At 36.8% G+C, this 8,794-nt stretch overlaps 1 long non-coding RNA gene across 1 annotated transcript in view; it reads left to right on the top strand.

Annotated features, from left to right (window-relative positions):
- The window catches only part of LOC113467751, a 14,059-nt gene extending 10,048 nt beyond the window's left edge, over nucleotides 1-4,011 (top strand). The window contains exon 2 of the long non-coding RNA XR_003391713.1: nucleotides 3,752-4,011. This is a non-coding gene — a long non-coding RNA (uncharacterized LOC113467751). The remainder of the gene's footprint in view (nucleotides 1-3,751) is intronic.
- Nucleotides 4,012-8,794: the final 4,783 nt, after the last annotated feature.

Below are 8,794 nucleotides of genomic sequence, written 5' to 3'. Positions count from 1 at the left end.
AACAGGGCCGGATTACCCATAAGGCAGAATGGCAGACTGCCACGGGCCCCGCGCTTTTGGGGGCCCCGCGCTTTGAGGACTTACACTAGATATTATGGGTTTTTTCTAAAAAAAAAAATCGCCTGCGGCGCTGAAAAATTTACTTTTGGTGAGCCTGGATTTCTCAAGATTGTGGACCAAAATTTTCAAAAATTTCGCCTGCGGTGCTCTAATTTATTTTGCTCACTTTAGCGTTCAGCTAAAATTAGGATAAGAAAATATCTAGCAAAATTTTCAAAAATTTCGCCTGCGGCACTCTATTTTATTTTGCTCACTTTAGCGTTCAGCGAAAATTAGGATAAGAAAATATCTACGAATTAGGTGCGTCAAAAATTAACTTGTGACAAAGCATGAGGCACATATCTACCTACTTTTTGAAAAATTTCGCCTGCGGCGCTGAAAATTTTAAGTTCGATCAGTCCAAACTGGGGGCCCCGCGCCTTTGAAACTGCCCCGGGCCCCGCGGGGGGCTAATCCGGCCCTGGTGCTGAGGTAACCATTATAAATATATTTACATTAGGTACCTATTTGGGGAATACGAAAATTTCTATGGAATTTTAATTTGTTAGGAAGGTAGGTATAATACCATTTGAAACTATAAATTTTCAAGAACAAAGCAATAAACATTAATTGAAAATTCTCATTTGTTTCGTTTCACTTGCTTACATTTTATAAACGTAGGGGTACATTATATGCACCTTTTATGTAACACATAGCTTCATTAGGTACTCGTACATTATAATACATATTATGTAGGTAACGTACTCTGATTCCTATTTTGTAATAAAAATGTCACACTTAATTTCCTTAGCATCCCTTGTAGGTACCATTAGAATTGAAAGGTAAATTTAAGAGATGAATTTTGTCCTGAACGAATAATGTTCGTTCTCGGAACGGCTGGCTTCCTTCTATCCTGGCTTCTTTCTCTCTTCGATTTCTGGACAATAAGACCTTAGCAGTTACAGTTCTCTTTATCAAACCTCTTTAAAAAAAATCGCTCATTGTATTTGAATTTTGAAAGTGACCAAAATTAGGGAGTTTGTTTCCCTTTATCCCCCATTAATGTCAAGTTGTCCCAGGACTAGTAACAATGCCTTAAAAAAAGATATAGGTTTGTAGCAGATGAAACAGGGAGGTGGAGTTGACAAGTCGTCCCAAAAACCTCAGCAAATTTGGCCAGGCTTCGCGTAACCTAGATAATGAAAACCTAATGTAAAGTCAGTGACAAGTGTAACTGCAGGTATGCTTGAAAAGATGAAAAGAGGAGATGGAGTAAACATCAAGACCTTCGCCACCTAAAACAAATAAAAGAGGTTGTAGATATAATATCTATATCTGGCTGATTGAGAGGCTGACGAAAAACGCCGACCCCGTCTGTACATATACTCAAATTTGGTCATTTCAGAATGTTGCCCTTTGCCCCTCAGCAATCCAGGTTTGAATCTAGGGTCGTTCACCTTTTTCTGCATGTGCAAACCCCCTTCAGCCCGACACAAGTCCCCTTGTCGTCACCTCACCCCGTTTCACCTCATTATTTATTAACTTGACAAAAAAACGCTCGTTTTCGTATTTTTGTATTTGGACGAAATTCAGCACCCTCGGATTTATTATTCTGTTTCGTGACCTAAATTCCAGTTCACGAGGTGTAGCGTCCAGTGGAGAAGAACATGATTGTCACCATCAGGTCTTTGGTCAAAATGGTAGAGGCGTAGTCTGAAATATAAGGTTGGAAACCTTACTGGATACCCAATCCAGAATTACCCGGATGAAGTATAGGAAGTAGGTATCCTCTTTAGTAGGCACCCGAAAAGGAACCATTCCTCAGACACTTGTCTAGAAATAAGAAACTAAAATAAAATTACCTTTTCTGAAAATTCGGATAATTCAAAATGGATTCTTCTATGAAAGTCCTGAGCTCTCGGAGGTTTATGTAGAATATTTTCCTTGTACTACTTCGTCTGCTCTTCCGATACGAACACGATCAAGTATCACACTAATCTTACCCACAACACACGGGTATCTCGAACATTATGAATATTATCTGCTTCAGAACATCTTTCCGAACAAAAGCTCTGTGGTTTGTTTCAATCTAATATGCATACGAGATACACAGCAATTATCAAATGAGAAACACACTAAAAGCACAGTTTTTTAAAAAGAATTATTTGATACATCGACTGATTTTGAACAGTAATATTCGTTAATCACATTCTTTAGTTTAGATAATTTTTGGATGTTAATTACCTATTTTAGTTTCCTAATATCAATAGTTAAGCTCGATTCTTAGACATGGTTTGTTTTGAGAGCTTGCACGCGACCCTATGAGCTTTTAATAATGTTCCGCTCTAATCGATCACAAATTAGGAAGATTTTCGAGTAGAAGTGGGTGGCTTAGTGACTTTAAGCTTGATAATCCTTGATATTGGTGTGGTTTATTGAAATGAAGGCGGCTCAAGGTAATTTGCAAAAAGCGCTGTTTTCGTAATTTTTTATTGAACACTCCTTTGGTGGGATAATTTTCCTATTCATAAAACTACTTCATAAACATAGTTATACCAATACCTACCTAAGTAAATGTAGGTATTTTTCGTCATGTAAATTTATTTTTTGTCATGTAAATTCATTTATAATTTCCATTTTTAGTATCTATCTTTTTACTTTTTATCGCAATATGTATAGTTGTATAGCTAGCGAAGCTATACCATGTAGGTAATGAGAAAGTATTGTCATCGGTCCAAATTTTTTGCGAGCTAGGTACCTACCCAGAGCTTTTTCCGAAATGTTGATATCTCTTTCGTGCATACCTAGGAATCAAGCTGGCAGATTCGTTCACTGTTTCACAGGTAGGTAGGTACTGCACTGAAGAACCTTTTGCTTGTGTAAATCGACCCCCCCTTTGAAACAATTTAATGAACGCCTGTTAATTCAGTCATTATGCAATGTGCTGTGTTCAGTAAATTTTTGTTCCTTGAAATTATGCTCCAAAAGTTTCCATCCGAATCAAACCCAATAAAAAAAAAAAAAAAAAAAAAAAAAAAAAAAATCCTGTCACTAAAACATCAGAAAAAATAATAAATACAATTCTTTTATTTATTTTCAAGACATTTATTTCTCAATATAAAAGAGTTATGACAATAAAGTCCTACCTCAATAAAATTCTTTAAAAATAAAAACAAATTTAATAAATCCCTAAAAGAAATCAGGGACAGAAAGAATCCTTTTCCATTAGGAAAAGGATAAAGATAAACCTGGATTAATTACACTTGTAAGATTGCCATTGTTTTGAAAAGAAACAATTTTCTCAGACATCTCCATTTCCTAAATTCCCCCCACGTTTTGACAACATGTGTACAAGATCCCAGGACGTTGAAAAAAGACTTGAGTTCTGAATCGTCTGTAATTATTTTACATCCCGCTATACCATGTAACAACGAGATTTTATTTACTTTTGTCATTAGTGTACAGGGTAGATGCAAATCATTATGTCAACTGATAATTATACAGGGTGTTTTGAACTTTTGAACAAATTATTCCTAGTTGGGGATTGCAGAATTTCGGATTAGTTGGTTTTTTTCCTGGTATTGCTCAAACCATGTAAAAAATACATGATTTGTCGAAGGTAGTATACATGATTAAATTTCTGCTGTGTATAAACTTATTACCTGTATTCCAATTTTCTAATGCTATTTTGTCTGCTTTCTTCTTGTTTCAGATACCTACATAATATCTACGAATACGTGAGAGTCGTAAAACTCTTCATTTGTCGAGAAGGAATACGGATGAAGCACCATCAGAATCGGCATCAACAGTCATACGACCAACAAAAGTTCCAAGCTTCCATGTGATGGTGGCGCGTCGATAATGTCCCTTTATTTTTTTTTATTTTTTTACTTCGAAAGCGAAAAAAGTTTCCCTTTCCATACTTTACTCTAAAACCAAAAATATGTAGCTACCTACCTTTTACTCATTGAAGATACATACCTTCTAGCTGACTTACTTACCGTATAAGTAGGTATTACTTAGAGTCAATAAATTAATGTCCCTCTTTTTTTTTTTTTTTTTTTTTTTAACTTCGAAAGCCAAAAAAAGTTTCCCTTTCCAAACTTTACTCTAAAACTAAAAATGTGTAGCTACCTACCTTTTACTCATTGAAGATGCATACCTTCTAGCTGACTTACTTACCGTATAAGTAGGTATTAATTAGAGTCAATTGTTTACCTTGTAGGTATAAATGACAATAGATCTACGGAATAAGGTCACAGACTCACAGAGACATTGACGGTAGGGATTGGATAGCCGATGGCACTACTTACTTATACCTAATACCTGCGTAATAGTCGGGCTTGTGTGCGTAATACCTGCGTAATAGTCAGGCTTAGAATGTTGTGCTTTTGTTCATTGTTGCCGAATACTTAAATTCATAATCTGTGATTATTTATATTTTAGCAACTGTAAGCTGTGATTATTTAGATTTAAATTTTAATATTAGGTAGCTAAAAGCATTGTGATGTTTTTTTTTCTAGCCTCGCTGAAAAACTAATTAAAAGTTGTTTTTTATGTTGAGAGCTAACACTCATTGAACAGCACAGTGGGTGAATAACAAGGAGAGAAGGAGGAGAGAAAAGGGAAGGAAGAAGAAAACGGGGAAGAATTAAGGAAAGGAAAAGAAGCAAGACGGTTAAATGAAGTGAGAGGAATCGGAGGGAGGGAGAGGAGATGAATTGAACAGCACAGTGGGTGAATAACAAGGAGAGAAGGAGGAGAGAAAAGGGAAGGAAGAAGAAAACGGGGAAGAATTAAGGAAAGGAGAAGAAGCAAGACGGTTAAATGAAGTGAGAGGAATCGGAGGGAGGGAGAGGAGATGGAGAAAGGGAAAATAATTGGGCCAGGGAGGGAGGGAGAGAGAGAGAGAGATGGAGGGAGCTCATTTTATTGTGTTGGAGCCAATAATAATGAGTTAGACACATTTCTCACAATTTCCCCAGATACGTCAATACATGGAATTCAAGAAGATAAACTTGAAAATGAATTAATGAATTGGCCCTTGCAATTTAATTTGGTAAAAAACGAATTAATGAGAAATAAGGAATTCAAAAGGAATGACCATATTGTTAAACGATTAATAGGGGGTTTTATTTTTGAGGGGCCAAATTCTCAAACAATTGGGACGGAACCAACTAATAATTTAATTTCATGAGCTCAAATCATAGTGATTTTGGCGTCTCCACCAATGTTGATTTGTTTTGAATGATTTGTTCTTCTCCAACGATTTGTGGTTTCAGGTATTAGATCAGAGGTGCTTTGGCATTTCCACGAATATTAAATAAGGTTCATGTCATAATGTGTGTTACATCAAAGTAGTTTTGACATCTCCACTAATGCTTGTTTGAACGCTTACGTACATACATTGGAGAGGGTCGGAGTTATTTTGTCAAATTGACAACCTAATATAAATTTGGTTTTATATTTCATGTATTTGACGATTTGACAATAGGTATTCTGGCACCTCCACTAACATTCCAGAGAAAACACATTCCTGAGCGTAAAACTTATACGAGCATCACTAGTTGAGGGAGCATACACTAATTATTATGACACACTTTTTCATCCTGTTGAAAAGAACACAGCTAAAACAAACCCTTTACCGTTTTCTCTAATTAGAAACACAGGCTTCGCGTAACCTAGATAATGAAAACCTAATGTAAAGTCAGTGACAAGTGTAACTGCAGGTATGCTTGAAAAGATGAAAAGAGGGGATGGAGTAAACATCAAGACCTTTGCCACCTAGAGGTATTCTGGCACCTCCACTAACATTCCAGAGAAAACACATTCCTGAGCGTAAAACTTATACGAGCATCACTAGTTGAGGGAGCATACACTAATTATTATGACACACTTTTTCATCCTGTTGAAAAGAACACAGCTAAAACAAACCCTTTACCGTTTTCTCTAATTAGAAACACAGGCTTCGCGTAACCTAGATAATGAAAACCTAATGTAAAGTCAGTGACAAGTGTAACTGCAGGTATGCTTGAAAAGATGAAAAGAGGGGATGGAGTAAACATCAAGACCTTTGCCACCTAGAACAAATAAAAGAGGTTGTAGATATAATATCTAGATCTGGCTGATTGAGAGGCTGACGAAAAACGCCGACCCCGTCTGTACCTATACACGGGAATAACAGTAAGATAATTGAGTAGGTATTTTCCAAAGGATAAGAGTGCAATTATGGATTTCCGGTGATCATACCTCAGGGTTTTATTCTCGGACCTTATAGTCATCATCAAGAGCACACTATTTGACATCCATTTTTCAATGACGCTCTCCCCTTTCTCTCTCTCCTTCTCTCGTTCTTCCTATCTCCCTCTTTCTCTCTCTCTCACTCTCTCTCTTTCTCTCTCTCTCTCTCTCTCTCTCTCTCTCTCTCTCTCTCTCTCTCTCTCTCTCTCTCTCTCTCTCTCTCTCTTGTGTATTTCTAGGGCGCCATTCGTCTTACAAGTCTAGCTTTTTCATCTCCATGCATCCTGTCTCCTCTTCTTGTTCTTCTTCTCCTTCTCCCTCTTCTTCTTCTTCTCCTCCTCCTCTTTCTTCTTCTCCTTCTCCTCTTTCTTCCTCCCCCCCCCTCCTTCTCCATATTATTATATGTATCTCCACCACATGTTTCTAATGTTACTTATATCTTCCATATCCCTGCTGTATATCTCTTCCACTTCTATATTCTCTTCCATATACTCCTCCACTTCTGCTATATTCACTTCCACAGCTCTTCCCAGTTTGCTACTTTGCTCCGAGCGTGATGTGAATGGAACATTTTGACTTTTAATATAGATTCATATACAGTTATACAGCATGATGTAGGAGAGTCCTTTTTACTGCACGACGCGACGTTGGAAAGTTTCATTTTGCCCTCAGCAATGGGTTGATACTGCTCATGTGGGTTTCAGATGAAGTGATATTTTTACTCATTTTGCTCTCAGCAATGATTTGATATTTTTTCTCATTTTTCTCTCAGCAATGATGTGATATTTTTACTCTTTTTTTTCTCAACAATTGAGGGATGTCGCCCAAAAAAACAAGACTGATGGTCCTCAGAAACCACAAACAGATTATTTTCTCTGCTATTCATTGACCTTGTCCCTACTTACTTCCCTACCAACCTACAAAATAATATTATTAGAGACTTTTATAGGAGGTTTAACGTCACTTTATAACTGCTAAGGTCTTGGTGATACGTAATATTTAAAACAAAGTAAATTTATACCCAATTAGAAAATTTTAAGTTCGATCAGTCCAAACTGGGGGCCCCGCGCCTTTGAAACTGCCCCGGGCCCCGCGGGGGGCTAATCCGGCCCTGGTGCTGAGGTAACCATTATAAATATATTTACATTAGGTACCTATTTGGGGAATACGAAAATTTCTATGGAATTTTAATTTGTTAGGAAGGTAGGTATAATACCATTTGAAACTATAAATTTTCAAGAACAAAGCAATAAACATTAATTGAAAATTCTCATTTGTTTCGTTTCACTTGCTTACATTTTATACACGTAGGGGTACATTTATGCACCTGTTATGTAACACATAGCTTCATTAGGTACTCGTACATTATAATACATATGTAGGTAACGTACTCTGATTCCTATTTTGTAATAAAAATGTCACACTTAATTTTCTTAGCATCCCTTGTAGGTACCAATAGAATTGAAAGGTAAATTTAAGAGATGAATTTTATCCTGAACGAATAATGTTCGTTCTCGGAACGGCTGGTTTTCTTCTATCCTGGCTTCTTTCTCTCTTCGATTTCTGAACAATAAGACCTTAGCAGTTACAGTTCTCATTATCAAACCTCTTTAAAAAAAATCGCTTATTGTATTTGAATTTTGAAAGTGACCAAAATTAGGGAGTTTGTTTCCCTTTATCCCCCATTAATGTCAAGTTGTCCCAGGACTAGTAACAATGCCTTAAAAAAAGATATAAGTTTATCTCCTATAGCAGATGAAACAGGGAGGTGGAGTTGACAATTCGTCCCAAAAACCTCAGCAAATTTGGTCATTTCAGAATGGTTGCCCTTTGCCCCTCAGCAATCCAGGTTTGAAGTTCTAGGGTCGTTCACCTTTTTCTGCATGTGCAAACCCCCTTCAGCCCGACACAAGTCGCCCTTGTCGTCACCTCACCCCGTTTCACCTCATTATTTATTAACTTGACAAAAAAAAAAAAAACCGCTCGTTCTCGTATTTTTGTATTTGGACGAAATTCAGCACCCTCGGATTTATTATTCTGTTTCGTGACCTAAATTCCAGTTCACGAGGTGTAGCGTCCAGTGGAGAAGAACATGATTGTCACCATCAGGTCTTTGGTCAAAATGGTAGAGGCGTAGTCTGAAATATAAGGTTGGAAACCTTACTGGATACCCAATCCAGAATTACCCGGATGAAGTATAGGAAGTAGGTATCCTCTTTAGTAGGCACCCGAAAAGGAACCATTCCTCAGACACTTGTCTAGAAATAAGAAACTAAAATAAAATTACCTTTTCTGAAAATTCGGATAATTCAAAATGGATTCTTCTATGAAAGTCCTGAGCTCTCGGAGGTTTATGTAGAATATTTTCCTTGTACTACTTCGTCCGTTATAACTTATAACTCATAACATCTTAAATTGGATTAGATTAAAACCACAAAGAAGCCATTTTCCTACAAAACATGATGCATGTTTTCATGTTATTTCATAAGATGCATCAAGATGCATTAGCTTCCTT

Source organism: Diaphorina citri, unplaced genomic scaffold, assembly GCF_000475195.1.
Source record: "Diaphorina citri unplaced genomic scaffold, Diaci psyllid genome assembly version 1.1 scaffold25, whole genome shotgun sequence".
Taxonomy (NCBI): domain Eukaryota; kingdom Metazoa; phylum Arthropoda; class Insecta; order Hemiptera; family Psyllidae; genus Diaphorina; species Diaphorina citri.
The sequence above is the reverse complement of the archived record's forward strand: the minus strand, read 5'-3'. Positions and strand labels throughout refer to the sequence as shown.